This window comes from Halichoerus grypus, chromosome 7, assembly GCF_964656455.1.
Source record: "Halichoerus grypus chromosome 7, mHalGry1.hap1.1, whole genome shotgun sequence".
In the NCBI taxonomy this organism is placed as follows: domain Eukaryota; kingdom Metazoa; phylum Chordata; class Mammalia; order Carnivora; family Phocidae; genus Halichoerus; species Halichoerus grypus.
The window spans coordinates 151,525,995-151,547,345 of record NC_135718.1 but is presented as its reverse complement, the minus strand read 5'-3'; the positions used below and the strand labels follow the sequence as shown (position 1 = coordinate 151,547,345).

Genomic DNA, 21,351 nt, shown 5'->3' with positions numbered 1-21,351 from the left:
TTTTTCAGCCACACCAGGAAGGCAGCAGGAGAGCTCTGAAACAGCGTGCCGACAGTCGAGGTGCACCCAGAGGGGCCACTAGGGACAGAGGCGACAGCAGCCCTCCCTGCAGAGGAGGGACCAGCCCTTGCGGGGTCCCTGAGGTGGGAGAGAACAGCACCCACCCATGAAAGCGCACAGATTCCACCTGGTGGGGCCGAGACACTGGGGTGGAGGAGCTGAGCGGGCACGGAGGGGGCAGAAGTCAGCTCCCTGGGCCTCACGGGCCGCTTGGGTTTATAAGGCCCCTCTCTCCAGCATTCACCTTTCAGAGGCAGGAGAAACACAGCACGGGAGGGGAAGGGAGAGCGTGGGGTAGAGGGAAAGTTGTATTGCTGTTGGTTTTTTTTAAGATGGGAGAGATCTGAACATACCTAAATGCTGAGCAGGGAGTGGGGATGGGGAAGCAAGACATAAAGGAGCTGGTGGACAGAGCGAGGCCCCCACTGCCCCCGGAAGAGGTGAGGGACTCAGATTCAGAGCCCAGCAGGAAGACCCAGCCTTAGGTTGCAAGATGGTCTTTTATTATAATAAGCTGGTCAGATATGAAGGGAGATTTGTCTGGGGCAAGAAGTTAAGGGGAGTCCTGTCTAGTGGTTTCCATTTTCTCTGCAAAGTAGAGGTCACATTATCGGCTGAAACTGAGGTTGGAGTGTGTGTCAAAGGCAGGTATTTTGGGAGGAAGGACAGGCTTTGAAACAGATGAGGTGACTGTGTGTCCAGGTTTCTGGGGACTGTTCCAGTTTAAGCCTCTTGTCCAGCCTGATTATCAATAATCACTCTTAGAAAGTGCCTTGTTTGTAGGATACATTATGTGCTTACTCTAGAACAGGAGCAAAATCTTACTTGGTGAGCTAGCTAAGCTTTGAGAGTCCGGGGCCACCCTTAGCTTTTCTGGACAACGAATTGCCTCACAGATCTGGAGGGCGGCGGGGGGCAGGGGTACGAGAATGACCTGCAGCCACGCTGCTTGGGTTCCTCCCTCTGCGGAGCGAGCTACTCACCACACGTGCTCCGTGGGGCAGCCGGGCAACGAAAGGAGATGACAAAGACAATGAGCCTGCCAAGCACGGGGCCGGAGCCTGGCACACCGCGAGGGTCGGCGCCTGTGAGCTGTGCCTATCACTGATGGCTGGTGAAGTGGAAAGATCGAGGGCTTTGGTACCAGGAGGACCTGGAGCCCCCGCGTCACTGGCCAGGGTCTCTGACTACTGAGGAGAATACCCAGGAAGTCTATGATATGGGACACATGAATGGGTTTATTCAAGAACGTTCTCTGGCAGCACCAATCAGCCCCAGTCTGGGAGGCAGTGGGCGGTGCTGCGGGATGCTCAGCCCAGCTGGGAGTCGGCGTGCCCCCACCCTGCGCCAGGTCAGCCTGGCAACTCATTCCTTGTCTCATCCCGGATCCCAGAGTGGGTTCCCACACCCCCCTTTCCCACAACTTCTCTCCCAAATGCTCTCATTCTCAGAATGCGGGGTTTGGAGCGTGTACAGGCGGGAAATCACACGCAGTCCCGGGGAGGGCTGGGCACAGTGCTGGTTCCCTTGGCCCCACTCCAGACCCAGGGAATCGGGTGGGGCTTGTGGAGGGAGGGGCTGCAAATCCACCTGCTGCTCCAGGTCCCCCGGGGATTCCACTGTGCGCTAAAGTTTGAGAAAACCACCCTCTGTCTGCTCTTGTGTTTCACTGAAACAGAGAGGAAGTTCCCCAATGTAGGCCTTTGTCTTGTGTCACAAAAGGTTTCTTTCCCCGTGAGTAGGGCGGTGAGACTGCCACCTTCTTGGGCTGGGCTTCCTAGAACATGAGAGGGGCTCTGGGGCTTTCGGTCTGTCCTCCTGGGGGGTCCCTGGGGAACTTGGGGGCGCGTCTCCCGGACTGCGGCCGGAAGCAGGGGTGAGGCCTGGGAGCTGGCACGTGACACGTGTGCTTTCCTGTCGACATCGGGGGTGCCAAAGCAGAACTTGCTGGGGACTAGGGCACCATTGCCAAAAGAAGAAAAGTTTAGAATCTACGGGTTTTGTCCAGCCCCTTATTTTACAAATTAAAACCACAAAAAGCAAAAACAAAAACCAGAGGGCCCGGAATCAGAGGCCTAAGCAAAGCTGAGCCCAAATCCAGGTCACCTGGTGTCTTGCTGGCCGGATGGACTGGACTAGTTCGGGAGGTAACAGACCTGCATCTGGTGATGTCCCAGCGCACAGAAAATCCTCAGTAAGTGTCATCATGGTTGAGGGAATTGTTAGTTTGTATTTGTATTCATTTGTTATTGCTCATTGTATTTGAGACTGGAGGCGCTTAAAGGGGAGGGCGCAGAGAAAAGCCGGGGCCTTGGTGGGGGGATGGGGTAACTGGGTGACGGGCGTTAAGGAGGGCACGTGATGGGATGAGCACTGGGCAGTATATGAAACTGATAAATTACTGAACGCTACATCTGAAACTAATGATGTACTTTAAGTTGGCTAATTGAATTTAAAGAAATTTTAAAAAAAGAAAGAAAGAAAAGAAAGCCGTGGCGGGGAGCCCAGGCAGGTCTGTACCTGACGGTATTTTTCTTACAGATCAGACCCCGGCTTTCACAGCACAGGCTCAAAACTCCAGCTCTCCCGCGTCCCAGGGGTGATCAGAATCTGGGAGGCAGCCTCATTTTACCAGAGCTGTCATGAACTGACGTATACAATCATCCCCTCATCCTGCAAGTATTTATGAAGCCCTCGATGGGGACCGCAGCAGTGAGCAGGGAAACATGGAGGCCACATCACTGAGTGGGGTTGGGGGAGATCAGCAATAGACAGCAAGCAAACAAACATATAACATCAAGTAATAAAGTGAGAAGAACTGAGCTGGACAAAGGAATGACCAGGGATGGGGGCAAGAAGTCCACGTGGTTGAGGGCACTCAGATCCCATACACCAGCTGCAGCCCCCCTGCCCCAACGTCTCCCACACGAACAGTCAGTATGAGGAGTTATCAACAGAAGGCTGCCGGGAGCATGGGGTCTGGGGCAAGGAGATGGTCTGGGGTTCAACAATTTGGTGACGACCTACTGTGTCCATCTCCATGGCGCTCCTTCTGCCTGGCTCTGTCTGGGCCGCCAGAGCCCCAGACAGAAGCCAGAAGCCACGGTCAGGGCTCACCTCTGTGACTCTCCTTGCAATGAGTCCACAAGCACCCCATCTCCTTTTCCTAATAAGGTAGATACTTCAATTTGATCATTTGTTTCTTTGGGGATAATTTGCAAATCTCATCTCTGATCCACTAAGTATCGATTTACTAATTTGGGACTCAGAAGACAACCTCATTTTCCCCTTCTCCAGGGCTACCTGGTCCTCCCCCTGCCCCCCCCACCGCCCCCCAACACACTCTAAATACTTTTCTTTTTTTTTTTTTTTTTTTTTTTTTTTAAAGATTTTATTTATTTATTTGAGAGAGAGAGAATGAGAGAGACAGCACATGAGAGGGGGGAGGGCCAGAGGGAGAAGCAGACTCCCTGCCGAGCAGGGAGCCCGATGCGGGACTCGATCCCGGGACTCCAGGATCATGACCTGAGCCGAAGGCAGTCGCTTAACCAACTGAGCCACCCAGGCGCCCCTCTAAATACTTTTCTTGAGAAAGGTTTCAGTTCCTCATCTCAGATACAAAACGCTATCACCAGGGAAGGCTCCCTCTACCCTGTCCAAAGAGCTGATCCCCTCGAGAGGTTTCATGACACCCTATGGGGTCAGTCTGCTCTCTGGGTCAAATCTTCCTTCCTCGGCAAGAGAGGGGCTGTCTGGAGTCCTGACCCAGAACGCTGAAGGTGGCTTGGAGGCTAGGTGGTCTCCTGGAACAGAGAGATTTCCCTTCTCCAAGGGGACAGCAGCTTGGTAACAGAACACCAACAATGAGACATTTTCTCTCCATCTATGGAAATGGCTGAGGAATGGGGAAGGCCTCGGGGATCCCCCCGTCTCCTAGAAGAGGAAATGGAAGGTCATAAGGAGAAGTGAAGGATTGGGGGCAGCCACCAGGCCGCTCTGTGGGAGGGGGAGAAGCGGTGGAGAGAATGGTCCCAGGATGGACAGCTCCCGGCTCCAGGGACGTCCAGGTAGGCTGACTGTGCGCTGGAAGGGCACGCAGGAGGGGCAAGGGGCCGAGTCCCAAAAGCTGAAAGCCAAACCACGTCACACAAGGACCCTGCCCACTTGCCCTTCTCCCAAGTGCTTTGCTGCAAGGCCCAGAGCCTGTGTGGAGGCGCCCACGAAGTAGGAACAGTCGGCGGGGCTATGGAAAAGATGAGCTCAAGGTACTGTTCGCTGCCGCCAGCCAGGGCCGTTGCCCTGAGCAGTCCTGTGATTGCGTAGATCTCGCTGCCCTCCCAGAGTCCTGCCGTCAGGGGACAGCCACACCTGCCGCCCGGCCACAGCCAGGACAGAGCACTAACGCATGCTGTTTGGATCCTGACCTCGCTCCTGGCTCCAGTTCCTCATCCCACCCTGCTTGCTTTGAATCTCATCTTCCTGGCTGATTGGTGTCTTATCCTGCGTGCATTTTGCAGACCACGTGCAAGAGGTTAGCCCCACGTACAGTTAGAGAACACGGTCCACCCAAGACCACCAAGTGCAAGGTCCAGGGGTTCCCAGAACCACCGTGGTTTCAATAATCAGCTAGAAGGACTCCTAGAACACACTGGAAGCTTTTACTTTCACAGCTGTGGTTTATTACAGGGAAAGGTGACAGATTGAACTCCGCCCAGGGGAGAAGTGCGTAGGCCCACGAAAAGAGACGAACCTGTCCTCTCCCTGGGTTACACGCCTGGCGTCCACGTGACCACACGCACGGAAAAGCTCACGCCAGCCGTGGCGCCCAGCGCTGTTGGAGCTCGAGGATGTGCAGCCACGTGGCCGACTGTCAGCGTCTGGTCCCTCCGAAGGCTGGGCTCAGACCTTTAGTGTCCAGACCCTCGTAGGTAGACCTGATACCGCATGGCCCAGAGCCCTCATCATAAATCACACCGTTAGACCGTCTGGTGGCCAAGGTCCCCACGCAAACAGAGACACTCCCATCCACATGACATATCGAAAGATCAACCCAGTAGCCCCCGGCAAAGGCCAGACCTCTCTTCGGGTAAAGTGAATCCTTCACTACACAATGTGTTACATTCGTTTTTCAAGCAAAGTGAGGAGAAGGAAAGACGAGATGAGCCAATCCGTTACATCGCCTCCTTCCAGGCGCGACCAACTCCTGACGATAACAGCCCTGGGGAGCGACGAGGGACAGGGGCTCCAGCAGGGACACTGGGCCCACAGCCTCTGAGCCCCTCGGCGAGCTGGCTGCGCTCGGCCCTGAGTGGGGGGACGGGGGTCATCTCTCGGTGCCCTCGGAGAGCAAGGAAGGCTCAGACGTGCTGACGTGGACAGAGGCGGACGAGGCCTCGCCCCATCTCGTCTATGCCAGCCGAGGGATTCCCAGGCAGAGTCGGGGCCGTGGGCATGCTGCGGTACAAGGGGAGTCCTGGCAGCTTTGCAGAGCTGTTGGAAAGGACGCCGGGTCAAGGTCACAGCTGGTACCCAGGGTCCAGAGCCTCAGAGTCGCTCTCATGAGCGTCCTGGTGGCGACTTCTCTCCTGCACTTAGGCCACGGGCGTGCTATGTGCCAAAAGTTTGTGTCCCCCAAACTCATCTGTTGAAGCCAACCCCCCAGTGAGATGGTACTTGGAGATGCGGCCTCTGGGGGGTAGGCAAGGTTAGAGGAGCTCATGAGGGTGGGGCCCCCACGGTGGGACTAAGAAGAGGTACCGGAGAGTTTCCCCCCTCTGTCCATCCCTCCTCCCGTCCCCAGGCCTACAGAAGAGTGCCCTGAATGAGACCGAGCGCGCTAGCATCTGGATAGCAGACTTCCAGCCTCCAGGACCGTGAGAACACGATTTTCATTGTTGAACACCCCCCTGCCACCCGGTCTGTGGTGTTTTGGGATGGCAGCTGAGCCGAGGAAGACAGTCCGTGACACAGAAAGGTGGGGAGGCACGCACTGGAAAGATGTGAGCAGGGTGACGCGGGAGCTGGAGTCTTGTGTGCGAAGGGGGGGCTCCGGGGACCCAGAGACCCGCAGGAAGACCTGCCACCTGGCTCCATTCTCCCCGGGCCTGCAGGCGCCCTCTCCTTGGAGCTGGCCGCATTCCCTCTCCCCTGTTGCTGGAGTGGACCTCTCTGCGGAGGGGCCTCTGCCACTCACCCTGCACCCTCACCTTCAGCTGGGGGCTCTGTTTCTGGACTCTGCTACCCTCAGGGGTGGCCTGGCACCAGTAAGGCCCAGAGGCTCCCACCCGGCTTCTGGGAGGCAGAGCTCTGAGTGGGGGCCCCAGTTCTGCAAGGTGCACCATCTTTGTGGAAGGAGAAGAGGAGCCTAGAGGCCGACCTCTGGGGGTGTAGCTCCGTCTGGCATCTCAGGGTCAGTGGGCTCCCCTCAAGGAGCTCGGGAGAAGGGACAGAGCTCAGCACTGGAGGTGGGAACAGCTCTGGGGAGAAGCAGGCCCAGGCTCAGGGGGGACTCCTGAACCCTGAGTCCCCAGAGGCGGGGGTCTAAGCTAGGGCACATCCCAGGCCACAGCCCTGTGCCCCATGACAGACACTGTCATTGTCCCCCAGGACCCACCTCTCATCCCATGACTACACCCTAGCCCCTCTGGAATCCTGAGCCAGAGCCAGAGGGCCTTATAGGGCATCTGGTCCCCAGAAGGGAAGGGTCTGGCCCAGGGTCTCTGGGACCGAGTGGCCAGGCTGGTTCAGGGTAATTCCGCAGCCCAGGGCATCCCCCTCCTTCCCCGAGCTCCAGATGTACCCCGCGGGGGCAGGGCATTTGGACAGCATGGTGGACATCTCAGGGCTCTGTGGTCGTCCCGGCATCAGGGGCAGCGAGAGGGAGGGCTGCTGACCTCTAGAGACCAGATCCCTGAGCAGCACCCTAGTCCCCACCACCCCCCGAAGCTGGTGACTCACCTTGGACTTGAACCGTGGTCATCTCTGACCTTTGTGCGCCCAGGTGCGGGATGAAGGTCACCTTCCCAGTCCCAGGCCACCTCTCCTGCCTCCAGATCTGGGACATTCCACGGCACCGATGGGCACGAAGCCTGAGCCCTGTAGGGTGGAGCCAGCCCTCTGACCAATCTAGAGTCAAGGGCTATGCAGACCTCAGCCAGACAGTGGCCCCTCAGACAGATATTTCCAAACAGCCAGGGTGGTCAGCATGGATGCGAACACTGGCAAACACATAGGAACAGCAGGAATGTGAAATTCAGGATGCACGCAGCTTTCCATCACGGCAGACAGAGTGGTTACATGTGGGAACAGTGGGCACAGGAGGATAAGTGAGCCCCTGACTCATCTTCCCGCGCAGATCCGGACAGTGCCCCCCACTCCTGGTCGTCGTTCCCGATAAGCGTCCCAGGAAGCTTCCCACACGGCATCTGGCCACGCTGGCTTCAGGGGCTCGGCGGAGCAGCCCCAGGGCCTACCCCTCCCCACAGTCTGTGCGCCCGGCCTCGGGAGGCACACGGAAAAGGAAGCCGATGACAGCCACCTTGTCCCCTAAGAAGCCCAAGCAGGACAAGCCCCGGGGCCAGGGTGGGCACTTAGCAAAGGAGAGCTGACTCTCCTTCAGCTTTGCAGGAAGAGCAGATCTCCACGCAGCACACCAGGTCTGATGAGGTGGGTCTCGGCGGGGGGAAAGGACTCCAAATCCCTTGGGAGCCCAGCTCCAACCTGGAGTCACGGGGCTGACAGACGCTAGGATGGCACTCAGACGGACCAGGAGCTCAGAAGGGAGGCAGCTAAAGATGCCTAAATCATGTCTCATAAGACAGCTTCCTGGTACTCTTATTTTTTCCTCAAGTTTCTCTTTTGCTTACCCCAGTCTTTAGTAGATGCTTGTCCGAAGGGGTCAGCCATGTGTTGGAGGGGAAGCACGGTCCCCCAGAGCCCAGCACGGGAGACATCGGCGGTGAACCACGGAGAGCCTCCGAGAGAAGGCGAGCCTCAGGGACGGAGAGAATGTGGGGTCTCTGGGGTCCAGCTGCCTCCCCGAGCTCCCCCCCACTGGAGAGTCGGGTTCCAGGCCCAACTTGGCTAAGTCCTGAATTCCGTTACTATCTAAGAAGGCAACGCTTCCTTGCGAAAACACAGACTGAGCGGTAACTGGCCCTCTCCTCTTGCAGGAAGGGGGCTTCACCCACTCCATCTTCTCCCCAAACTGCTCCCAGAAAATACCTCATTTGACTGTGAAAATACAGGCGGCTTTGGGTTTTGAGGTGTAGGGGATTCATTTGTGCTTATTTACCACGAGGCGCCCCCTGAGTCCCAGATGTAAATACACGGGTCCCCTGAAGCTGCAGCTTTCTGTCCGTTGAACTTGTGGCTGGCCGTGTTCAGTTCTCCTTGTCCGTGCCTCGCTGGGCACGGCTGCCAGAAGGAAACCTTGCAGAAGTGGGGTGGGGGGGTCTCAGGGGTTACAGAGCAGGGAGAGCAGAGGCTGCAGGCTGGGGTCCTCCCAGTTGTTTCGGAGAAGCTCCTCCAATCACATGTCTCTGGGGTCCACCACCCCCCCCCCCCACACACACACACGAAATCCCGCTGATCTCTTTCTGGTCACTACTTTCCCCAAGTTCTTCTTTTAACATGCAAACAGTGCTAGGAAGATAAGAGGAAACCACAACATATCTCTGCTTAGAAACCGTTCTCATATGTTTGTAAATGTGCAGAAAAATGTAAATGTCCCTGAGCGAGCAGGCTTAGATGAAGCCGTGAGCTCATTTAGGCAAATGTGCTTAAGCATTTAAAGCAAAGGGCTTTAAATCAATCTAAGCTTCAAAGGGCAGGAGTTAAGAGTCAAAGGACGGTCGCCAAAAAAATACCTTCTTGACTGGAAGAGCCCCTCGTGGGCCTCTTTGCCATGAATGACCCAGAGAAAATAACATCTTCTTCTACTTCAGTTCAACTCAACAAAGATCTCTTTAATGCTACCACAAGTAAGGCACTGTGCTGGCTGGAAATGGGGACAAAATGGCATACGGCGGCCCCATTCCCAGGCGGTCTGGCCACGCAAGACCAAACACACAGACACACAAAGCCGAGGGCTGGAGGAGCAGGAGCGGGAGAGCTGAAAGCAGGGAGGCAGCCCACCCAGTCGGAGGGCTCAGCCGGCGTCCGGAAGGGATTTGGAGACAGCCCGAGGTGGGATACGCTGTGTGGTAAGGCACCAGCAGGAACAGGGCACAGAGATGGGAAGTCACAGGACGCTTCAGGAAACATCAGATGGTCGGCTCCAGATGGAGCATGGGGCAGGAGCGGGGAGTTAGGGGAAGGTAAGGGTGGGGGCGAAGACTGGACCCTCAGAGCAAGACCAAGGTCAAGGGGCTTGGGGCCAATCAGCAGCATGTCTGCCGTTCCTTCCTGTTTCTTCTTCTGCTGAGAACTCCTCCCCAACTGCCTGCAAGAAGGGGGATTCCAGGCGCACCCGCAGGAAGGGCCATGTAATCCCTTCTTCCTGGGACATTGCTCTCCGTTCCCCAGCACCCGTCCCACCCAAGACACACACACAGAAGAACACTGACGGTGCGGCTCCCCTACTACTGTCTTGCTCAGGCACCAGGCACCCCGGCCAGGCTCCTCTTAGTGACGCATCCTGCCGCTCAGCACCCGCCTCGGGGCACTCACAGGTCTGTGATTCTTCGTCCCCTGCGTGGAGTCCGGCACATATGGCAGGTGGGTATTTGAGGAACCACAGCCTGAAGCATCATAGGTGTGAGTGTGTGCTGGGGGTCAGAGGTGGACAGGGAGGTTTCCCTTTCTAGAGAAGGAGTCCCCGAGTTACCCCAGGAAAAGCAAGAGATCAGATCCCCCCAAGGAGATGTTTCCTGGCCACCTTTTTCTTTTTTTTTTTTGCATGAGTTAAATCAAGTCCGTTTCTATTACTTGCTACTAAAGGACTTTAATGAATTCATTTGAAAGATCTTTGTTAGAAAGGAAACGACCTGCTCGAGAGGTCAAGCTTCGGTTGCAAGTCAGTGTTGGCGAGGACACAGCGGACAGGGTGGTGGCAGGGCAGGGCTGGGGGGCAGGTTGGATGACGTTTGAGGTCCCTTCTAGGAGCACAGAGGTGTCTCTTCTGGTGCATGATGCTGACCAGTCTCCTCCCTCTTCTACCCCCAAAATGAGGAGCAAAAAGCAGGAATAAGGACTCCTCACAAATCTCCAGTTCCCTTGGAGGAGGGACGCATGTAAACCCCGACAGAGTCACGCACAGCAGCAAGCCACCAGGGCCACAGGAGGGACCGGAGTGGCCATACTTCCCCCAGCAGCAGCCGGTGCTTCAGATCTGGTGGAACAAAATCCCCCTGCTGTGATTATGAAAACAGAGGCCCTGTCCCTCCGTCCCTCCGGGCAGGCTGCATAATGTCCCCTCAAGGTGTCCACGCCCTAATCCCAGAACCTATCACTGCTGCAGTATATGACAAAAAGAGACTTTGCAGATGTGATTAAAATAAGGATCTTGCAAAGGGGAGATGATCCTGGATGATCTGGAAAGGCCTGATGTCACCACAGGGTCCTGAGAAAAGGGACTCCAGAGAGGTCGCCATCAAAGGAGGCCAGCATCAGAAGATGCTATGCCACGGGCTCTTTAAAGACAGAGAAGGGTCTGCAAACCAAAGCTACACTGGCCCTCCTTAGTGGACGGCAACTGCCTCGAAGCATCGCTACCCCGGAGTCAAGGAGGACTAAGTGATGAATACCCGTCATGGTAGCCGTTCAATAAATGCTCATTGTTATAATTATCCGTGGGGCTGCTAGAGCTGCACCACCCACGACAATGGGGCCACAAGCCACACGGACCCACTGAGCACTTGAAACCTGGCTCGTCTGAATTGAGGGAGGCCGCAAGTAAAATACACCCAAATGTCAAATACTCAGTACCAAGAAAAACAGAACGTAAAATGGCTCAATAATTCCTATATGGAGTACACATCGAAATGATCATATTTTGGATGTATTGGATACGTAAAAAAATTATTAACACTAATTTCACCTGTTTCCTGTCACCTTGGCATTACTCTTATGGCAAAGTAGCTGTTAGAACATGTAGGTTTCTGTCCGTGGTTCCCACTGTATTTCCACTAGGCAGTGTCCTCGGAGTCTCGGGCCCCTGCTGGCCCCAGCAAAGAGGCAAGCCGGGCGCATTCAGGGAAAGTGACCCCCCCCCCCCCAGGGCTCACCTGCTCCTTCTTTTCGGTAAGTCCATGATGATGACCACCGGACGTTCTGGGAGCACCCTTGGTTCGTGACTGCCAAGTACAGCGAGACCAGGAGAGTAAGTCCAGGTGGCCTCAGACCCAGTGTGGGGTCGGCCCCCGGGGCAGCGGCAATGGGTAACCGCCACCGTGTCTTTGAGACACCCAGTGAGAGGGGAGCACCAGCCTCACGTGGGGTTCAGCCGGCGCCTGGACCCCCCGCGCCGGACTGTTCTTTTAATCCCGGCCGTCTGCTCCAAAATGTTTACCCCCCAGCCTGCCCCAGAGCTGAAAGTGCACCGTTTGGGCGATGCTTGTGAAGAGGACGTTGAACCCCATCTGGGTGCGGAGCATGGGTCCTACAACCGGTAAGTCTCCGGAACCCACGGCCTCCACTCGCTTTCCTGGCTTCTCTGGCCCCCAGAGCGGCCTGAGGCCAGAAGCTCCCAGCCCCCGTGTCCACTCTGTCCCTGAAGACGCGTGCAGCCCCGCACCTGCGGCCTCACTTCCACTCACGACAGGACGCTGCCCACGGAGGACAGAGCCGGGCAAATGGGCCCCACTCGGCTCTTGGCGACCAGTCCCAGCTGCAGCACTGAGGTGGGCGGCCACCACTGCCCAGACTGCTGGGGGGGCTCACCACCCCAGGCCCGAAGGCGGCTTCTGGTCTGGGGGATGCACACTTCACCCCCTGCTCCTACCGCGGGACACCCCTCACAATCCCCATGAAAGTCTGTGTTTCTAAGGAACAGAGAATTAGCACAGATCCAGCAATTCTCCTTCTGGGTCTAGACCCCAAAGAACCGAGAGCAGCGACTCCAAACAGATATGAGTGCGCCCACCTTCCAAGTATACGCACAGCAGCGTTATTCACTGGGAGCTACCCGCGTGTCCGTGGGCAGGTGAACAGAATGGGGTCCATCCACGCGGTGGAACAGTCTCCAGCCTTAAAAAGGGAGGACATTCGGACACTTGCTGCAACACGAATGAGCCTCGAGGACACTGTGCTCCGTGAAACAAGCCAGACGCAAAAGGACGGCTACTGTAGGACCCACTAGATGAGGGCCGAAGAGGAGTCCGGTGCCTAGGGCAGAAAGCAGATTCGAGGTGGGGGGGGCACGTCCTGTTTAAGGGTGCAGAGCTTTAGTTTGGGATGATGAGGAAGTGCTGGAGGGTCCTGGTGGAGGGGGTCACGCATCAGTGTGAACGTACCTCATGCCACTGAGCTGGACGCTTCTAAAAATGGTTAAAATGGTAAACTTTATGTTATGGATATTTTACCACAATTTAAAACAAAAAGTGCCTCCAACTTAGAAAAAGAAAAATCTGAGTTTCTAGATCTCTAACCAGAGCCAGGTTGTGACCAAACAGATCTCTCAGTCTACCAGTCTGGAAAACTCCTCGTTCACCCCTCCCTTTCTGGAGTAGAGGAGCCCCCATGGGGGACCCCCGGGCCTCTCTCGGCCGCTCCAGGCACTCCTCCTGCTGGGCTTCCCTCACACGCTTCTTGGCCTGCCCTTGGGCCTCAGGAGTGCACGTGCGACCGCACAGCGGGGCCCGCACGGGGGGCGGGGGGCGCAGGGGGTAAGCCCGGCTCCTGAGACTCTGGCAAACACCGTGGGCCTCACGCCTGACAGCAGAGCCCGGTTGCGATAAAGCCGAGATCTGTCTCTTCTTCTAACCACAGATGTTCCCATGACTGGCTCGGAAGTCAAGCCCACGGCAGAGAGGTATTTTCCAATGACCACCTAAAATCCCAGCGCTGCCCATATTGGACCAGAAGGCCACGTGCAGAGTTTCCTGCCGGCCGAGGTTTGGGCAGGCTTACCTAAGGAAGGTGCACGCTGGTTAGGAAGGTATTGTCTCCAGGTTCCAAGCGTGCCCTTTCCTGCTTGCTTTGTGGTGCTGGGTGCACGGCTCTGCAAATTAGGTTTCCCCTCTGCCCGCTTGAGACTGTTGGGTTCTGCCCACAAGGACGCTGGACAGGGGCGGGAAGGCAGAAGGAGGGAGCACAGTTCTTCCCCAGGCTTGCTCCTCCTGGCAGGTAGGCCCAGCAACGGCAGCAGTGGCCCTTCAAGCTCACCACCTGGTAAGCCTGACCTCAGCCCTCCTGTGCGTGCACCCGTTGCCCTTGTTACCTCGCTACCCACCGTTGGTCTGTGTTTTTAGTCCTCCAATAACTATTTAACCCATTTCTTACATTAAATATTTTCTGCCAGAATACCTAGCATGGTGGGGGTTTTGGTAGCCGGACCCTGACTGCAATGGGAGGGGTTAAGGTCTGTGGCAGATAGACCCTTAGAGTGACCCCTGTGACTCCTGCCCCCTGGTGTGCCGGCTCTGTATGATGTCCCCTTGTGCATGAGCAGGACCTTTGACCTGCTTCCAACCAGAGAACACGGCAAAGGTGAAGGAATTCTGCAGACGTAATTAAGGTCCCAGAGCATTTGACTTTGAGTTAATAAAAAGAGAGGGGGTCTTGGGTGGGCCTGACTTAATCAGGTGAAAGTCCTTAAGAGAAAGACGAGGTCCTTCCTAAGGTCAGAGGGATCTCCTTGCTGACCTGACGAAGTCAGAGCCGTTCGGAGGAAGTCCACACGGCAAAGAACCGAGCATAGCCTCCAGCTGACGTGGAGACTATGACCCCAAGGGAACTGATTCTGCCAACAACCTGAATGAGCTCAGAAGCAGAGGTGCCCTCAGCCAAGCCCCCAGACGAAAGCACAGCCCAGCTAAAACCTCGATTGCTGTCTGGCGAGACCGTGGCGGAAGACTCTGTTAAACCACGCCCAGGCTCCTGACCCTCAGGAACTGTGAGTTAATGAACATGTGTTTTTCATGCTGCTAAATGTGTGACAATTTGTTACACAGCAAGAAAACCATTAATACAACGTCTGCAGACATTGCATGAGGCAGAGGAAATGCGGTGTAAAAATTACGCAAGAAAATCCCTTAAGAAAGCCGACATGAGAGCTAGGTTTTTCCCTTCTAGATTGGAACTTATAGTACCAGTTGAAGTAGGTGGCTTTCATTTAGGGACCATGTGGTTCAAAAATATATGTGTTTTTCAACACCACAATCACACTCAGCATACCGCGACTCACACAAGAAAGCTGAGATTAATGATGCAAGCAGATCTGTGTCTCCTCTCATCCCCTTCCCGGCGGTAAAGACACTGAATGGGACAGCAAGTGCAGCCTCCCTTCCTATGCAAAGTGCTCTCTGGCTCACTATATTCTCACATTTATTCATTAAACAAGTATATCATGTAATTCTCCTGTATTTGAGCTTTGGTGTTCGCGTTTTTAAATGAATAAGACATTTGTAATAAATTTTGGAGAAGCTTCTTTTATAATTTAAGACACCTCGTTTAGCCAAGACGATATGGAGCCTGCCAATAATCCATTAGTAAAAGAAACGAGAACAGTCTCCCAGGAGATGGCCCCAGCAGAGCACGAATATTTAAGGACTAGGGCAGGTCCTCCATCTCCACCCAGGCCAGAAATAATTAGTGAAAAGTGAAAAAGAGCATGTCACAAAAACGATCTGTAACTCAGGCCTAAGAGATTTCTAAGAGTCTCCCAGTGCAGCGCCGGGCTTGATGCCTGTCGACTGGGTCATTTCACAATACTTAAGAAGCTAACTTGAAGTTCTTCATCCAATAAATAATCTATTTTCAGGTGGAGCACACAACCCTGAAGGTTGCAGCTTATTGCCCTGAAACGCTTGAACCTGTTCTGAACCTAATCCAGCATCTCAACTTAATACTCCCTTATTAAACCGCGTATCTGTGTCTACGTATCTATATCTACTTCTCGCACGCTCTTTGAACCCATTTGAACACCTTACTGGTTCCCATATTAATTCACGAGTTGGCCGAATAAAATTTTTGACATGGCTTATTTTATATTTGCATGAGAATAGGGCTTTTATCTGTTTGAAAAACTATACTTTAACCAATGTCCAAAGAAGACTGCCAAACACACGCCGGAAACTTCGGTGCATCTACATGAGACAAGCTCCGGTGGGACTGAGAGCCTGGAGAAAGACGACAGGGTGGTTTTCACCTCTCCTCCCCGAGGAAGCACAACCGTCCCTCCTCCCCCAGCTCTGCAACTTCCCCTGCTCTTGCGCAGGCCAGGGCCGACACGAGGGCAGGCCCCCGGGAAGGGCTAGGAAGGGTGCAGCTAGAGTCCAGGGGGACAGCTTCCCCAGGAGCCACGCAGGAGGCCCAGCAGGAGCAGCTACAGTAAATAAAAAGCGGCAGCAGCAAAGAAGCAACATGAATCACGTCTGGGTTCTGTGTGGCCCCACCAGCAACGAGGCTGGGCATGGACGGGTCTACAGCCTAAATGGCAAGTATTTCCTAAATGTAAGCAAACGCATACAAGTAGATTTCCATCTTTGCCAAGTATGAGGTTTTAGTCCTCACGCCCACTGATTCTCTGCTTCTCTGGCACCAGGGGGGTGCCCCCCCGCCATGCTGCACGCTTCCCCTCGATTCTGACACTGGGTGCGTAGACTCAGTGCGCGAGCCGGCACCAGACCCACGCGGGCGGGGCTCAGTCCCGTTCCTCTCTCCTCCCTTCAGTCAGTTCCCGGCTCACTCACACAGCTGTCCAACGTGGCTAAAAATCAGGAATTCCCACAAGCCCGCCCCCAACCAGGTCCCATAATTTGCTGGAAAACTCCCAGAATCTGGAAAATTCTATATTTGCAATTACAATTTATTACGGTTTGGTTAATTAGACAAAAAGGCAGTTAGACTGAGGTAGCTCTAACTCCTCTGGCGGCCTAGAGAGCAAACCCAAACCTAAGTTCATAAATGCCTCCGGGTTAGGAAACCAAAGCCTCAGGACAAACACAAACAGCCAACGAGCTTGAAGCTACAGCTGATCAATACTTCCCTTTCTTGCTTCCGCACCTTCTCTGTATGTCTTCAGCAGAGCGCTTCTTACCGCTTCCATGTTTGCGCAAATAAACTCTTCAAAGTTTTAATATGCTTCAGATTCTCTTTTATCATAAAGCTCACAAGTGAACAGCCAGATGAAGACGGCCGGAGGGCAAGGTCCTGAGGAGTCCTGCCGTCTGGGAACCTGTGTCCCCGTGGGATGGCCCAGAGCCACCTGCCCAGCACACGGATGTTTTTGCCAACTCAGAAGCTTCCCGAATCCCATAATTTAAGGCTTTATGGGGTTTTGTTACGACGGCATGATTGGTCAGTCATTGGCCATCGGTGATTGACTCAATCTCTGGCCACCCCCCCCAACTCCCTGTAGGTTGGGGGCAGGGTGGGGGGCCCAGAGGTGCTGAAGGTTCCAGGCTTCTGGTGACCAGTCCCCTATCCTGAAGCTTTCTAGGGTCATCTCATTACTGTAAACACACATGGTTGAAAGGGGCTCGTTATGAGTAACAAAAGATGTCCCCGTCACCCCATAGTTGCAGAGATCCAGAGGTTTTAGGAGCTTTATGCCAAGAACCAGGGACAAAGATCAGATATTTTTTTCTTATTATGCCACACCAAGGGACCCAGACAAATTCATCAGAAAGTCAAACACAATAGTTGTGACAATATGTCTAAAGGTTATACCGCCCTGTGAAGTGACAAAGATTCTCATGCTGAATCCCACCAGATATTGCCCACAAAAGACACTTCCCAAACAAATAACCCCGTGTTCAACAATAAAAAGATGGAATAAGATATATTAAGCAAAGGAGAGTTAAAGTTCCAGACTTGAGGCAAAATAAAGAAGAATTAATGAGAACCAAGATCTGCAATGAAGACGTGTTTGTCATGAAACTTTAGTTCCTGAATAACAGGGAAAGTGGTCCAAACACAATTGCTGGGGTGACTTTGTCAGTTCCCACTGATGGAAAAAGGAAACACAGAGGTGTAGAGCCTCTGACAGAAGTCATTGCCGGGATATGGGCAGCAAATGGGAAATGAGTAAAAAAGAACACACTCATTTTCAATGTCCATGGAATTGTTTTAAAAATTGATTATAGGGCCCCTGGGTGGCTCAGTCGGTTAAGCATCTGCCTTCGGCTCAGGTCATGATCCCAGAGACCTGGGTTCGAGCCCCTCATCGGGCTCCCTGCTCAGCGAAGAGCCTGCTTCTCCCTCTCCTGGTCCCCCTGCTTGTGCTTTCTCTCTCTCTCTCTGTCAAATAAATACATAAAATATTTTTTTAAAAATTAAAAATACATAAATAAATAAAAATTGATTATATATCAAGCCAACCAAAACTTTAAATTCCAAACCCAGAAATTACACCTGGCTACATCCTATACCACAATACAGTAAAACCGGAAATTGGAAAAATATGTAAACAAAAAATGCCCAACTACTTGGTAGGAAAACACTCTTCAAAATAAGCCATGGATCAAAGAGGAAACCAAGACTGTAATTTTCAGAACCTTGGAAAATAATGGCAATGAAAATACCATGTGTCGACATCAAGAGGAGATCGCCAAATCTGTAATTAGAAGCAAGTTCGAAGTGCTCAATAAAAATAATAATTAACATTTGTCGAACACTTACTATGTGACAGGCACTGTGCTAAGTAGTTTCTCAATTATTTCTCATGACCGACCTGCAATGCTTTTACTATCAAATAGGAGAGTAAAAAAATATGAATCAAGCATGTAATCGAAGAGGTTAAAAAGAGGAACATTAAAGCTCAAAAAAAAAAAGACATAAATTAATAAAGCTAAAAAATGAAATTAATCTTTTATTTATTTATTTATTTAATCCCGTGAAAGAGCGGAATTGATAAATAAGCCCCAGAGGGTGTGTAGCAGCGGCTTCCCATATACCCAGGGCACAATCCCTTTGGCGTCTTCTGGAGAAATCCCAGCGTCAGGATCTGCATCCTCTTGCAGGACACGACAGCTTTTTCTGAGACTGTGGGAGGCCTTTCCGCACATGCCTAAGCCCCCCCAACACACCCCACCTCCACTCACAGTAGCCCTCAACCAATAACTGTCAGAGTTGTGTGTAAATCACTCCACTCCACCATCCCTTGGGTGGGATGCCTCTGAGATAGGCTCTACTCCCCAGAGTCCCCGGGATCACGTTCTAGTCCCCATGGTGGGGGCTGGCTGAACAATTCATCTTTTTTGGCTGCTTTCCTTCCCCAGGGTCACCTCCCTGTTCCCCTCCGGTATTTCCCTGCACCAACCAAATAAACTACTGGAACTCAGGGGCGCCTGGCAGGCTCAGTCAGTGGAACACGTGATCCTTGTTCTCGGGGTCGGGAGTTCAAGCCCCATGTTGGGCATAGAGTTTACTTAAAAAAAAACAAAGAAAAAGAAAACCTGCTTGAACTCAAATCCTTGTCTTGGGGAAACCCTAACTGTACACCAAATAAATATCCAAAACAAACAAATAAACGAGAGTCTGCACCTATAGAGGGAGGAAAAAAAGAAAGAAAACCAAAATGTACCAAATTAGGGATAATAGCCACAGATTTAAACTAAAGGTTATAACCACACATATACGGAGTAAATTTTTAAAAATTCTATGTAAAACTTTATGCCAGCTTATTTGAAAATCTTAACAAAATGGCAAATTTATGGGGAAATACAATTATCAAAATTGACCCAAAAGAATGTAAGTCTGAGAAAACTAAGAAGCATGGGAGAAATTGTAAATCATTGCCAAAGAACTACATCTTCCAAATATGGTAGGTCTAGACAGAGTCCCCTAACGTAATGAAAAATATATAGCTCAAACGAACAGCCAGTTGTTAATGCTAGCAGAAAAAGTAAGTAGACTCTACAATATTAATAGTGGATGAGATAGATTTCAAGTCAAAAGTCTGACTAAAATAGCACCAAAAAGAGAAAATTACAGACCAACCTGACTTATGAATATAGATACAAAAATTCTGAATAAAATATTAGCCAATTAAATGCAGCAGTGTGTTAAGAAAATAACACACTGTGATCGTGTAGGTTTATTTTTATAAAATACAGTAAGGACCAAAATTAGAATATCTATTAATATGTTATTGCCCATAAAGAGAAACATTAAAAGATTAACTCAATAGACGCTATAAACATTGCTTTCTGATATTAAAAAAGAAAAACTTATGTAAACTAGAGCTGAAAATATACTTATTTAATAGGAAAAGGAATATCCATTTCAAACCAATAGGCAATGTTGGATATAAGGCAAAACTTTAGGGGAGCCTCAATGGCTCAGTTGGTTGAGTGTCTGACTCATGATTTCCGCTCAGGTCATGATCTCATGGGTCATGGGATCGAGCCCCTTGTTGGGCTCTGCGCTCATCAGAGAGCCTGCTTGAGATTCTCTCTCCCTCTCCCTCTGCCCCTCCCCACTGTGTGCATGCACGCTCTCTCTCAAATAAATAAATAAATCTTTAAAAAAATAATAAAAATAAAAAATAAAGGCAAAACTGTAGAAACATTCCCAATACAGTAAAGAGTAAGAAATCACAGTTGCTACTGCCCCCATCAGGTGACACTGTGGTGGTGGTTTCAACCCCACGCAGTAAGACAGGAAAAAACATAAATGTATAGCTATCGGGAAGGAGGAAGTCTTAATTGCCGTTCACATAATTGCCTATCTGTAAAATCCAAGAGTGTTGTGGAAATAAACGAAGACCACCCAAATGAAAACAGAGGCTATTTTGCTCAGAGCTTACTATCCCATGGGAATTAACCACCTTCCCTTGCTTTGGTGGAAACTCAAAGGCAGGTCAGGGACAGGAAGGCTTTAAATCAGAAACAGGGAAGGGTTCAAGTGTGCTCAGATAGGAGGCTGTTGGCATGAGGAGGCTGGGGGCAGGCTAATGAGGTGCATCCTATAGGTTTGGTTTGGGGAGCCTATTTGGTTTTCTCTGGTTGGTCTTGAGTTGGAATCAGGGGCAGAAACTGGGGCGGATGGCTGTCATTGAGCAAGTCCTCAATTCCTGAGCTGATTGTTACAGAGGTTTTGGTTTGACTTCCCTGGTTGTTTGCTGCAAAGGCTGTGGGTCAGAGTGCTACAGTCATATATGATGTGACTGTTGTTCATTTGTATATTTAATCTGTTAATATCAGCCAAAAAAGAAATGAAAACCAATAACATAATAAGGTAATGCAGTACAGTTGTAGCCTAGATTTCTGCCACCAGAGTATCTGAGTAGTTCAGGCTTCTTGAATTACCTTTCTCATTAATTCAAACAAAACAGCTTGATCCTACATCCCATGTGGAAAACTCAGCATCCAATTAAATGAGATTCTCAGAGGAATTTATATTTCTCCCAGTTATCTATCTCTTGCTGTGACTCCTACATTTCACTGGATTCTTAGTCTTTGCCTCTCATGACAATTTTATTCTTCCATCATCCCTTAGCTCCACCCTGGACACTGCCTTATTCCTTCATCACCAGAGCACTGAATCCAAACCTGTTGTATATAGCAGGCTGTGAGCCAAAGCAACTAAGAAAGAGACTTCTTTATTGCAGAACAGTGTGGGTGACAACATTGAGTATAAGCATCATTGTCTTAAAAATGCATCTTTTATTCCTCAACATGGGGACTTTCTCACTGACCATAATCTTTGGGTGCCAGTCTACACTAGCGTATCAACCTTGGGCACTAGTCTACACTAGCAACTTGACTTTGGGTGCCAGTCTACATGAGCATCTCATCCTCTTTCTCTCCAGTCCTCCTCCTCCTCCCTCTCCAGATGTCCCTCACCCTCCTCTCACCTTCCTGCTCTTGGCCCCTCACCCCATCTCCCAGCCTGCTTGCTGACACTTAAAATTCTTCTCACTTAGTGCTCGCTTCGGCAGCGCATATACTAAAATTCTTCTCACTTTATAATAATGTCATTCAGGCCTCTTTGAGTTTTGCCTAACCAAATATGAGGCTGTGACTTCCTCAAGCAAAAATGCCCATTGAGGCATATGCTTAAGACACAGATCCATGGGGGCGCCTGGGTGGCTCAGTCTGTTGAGCGTCTGCTTTTGGCTTGGGTCATGATCCCAGGGTCCTTGGATCAAGCCCCATGGCAGGCTCCCTGCTCAGCGGGGAGCCTGCT

At 51.9% G+C, this 21,351-nt stretch overlaps 1 long non-coding RNA gene across 3 annotated transcripts; it reads left to right on the top strand.

Moving 5' to 3' along the window:
* The first annotated feature begins 1,994 nt into the window (after window positions 1-1,994).
* On the top strand, window positions 1,995-14,572 carry LOC118535169 (uncharacterized). 3 transcript variants are annotated; one of them, XR_004917076.2, is made up of 3 exons: window positions 1,995-2,254; window positions 2,602-7,725; window positions 7,931-14,572. It is a non-coding gene; the product is annotated as an uncharacterized LOC118535169 (long non-coding RNA). The 3 variants fall into 3 exon arrangements; XR_013450000.1 differs by having other exon boundaries at window positions 2,602-9,777; window positions 10,231-14,572; XR_013449999.1 differs by having other exon boundaries at window positions 2,602-14,572.
* Window positions 14,573-21,351: the final 6,779 nt, after the last annotated feature.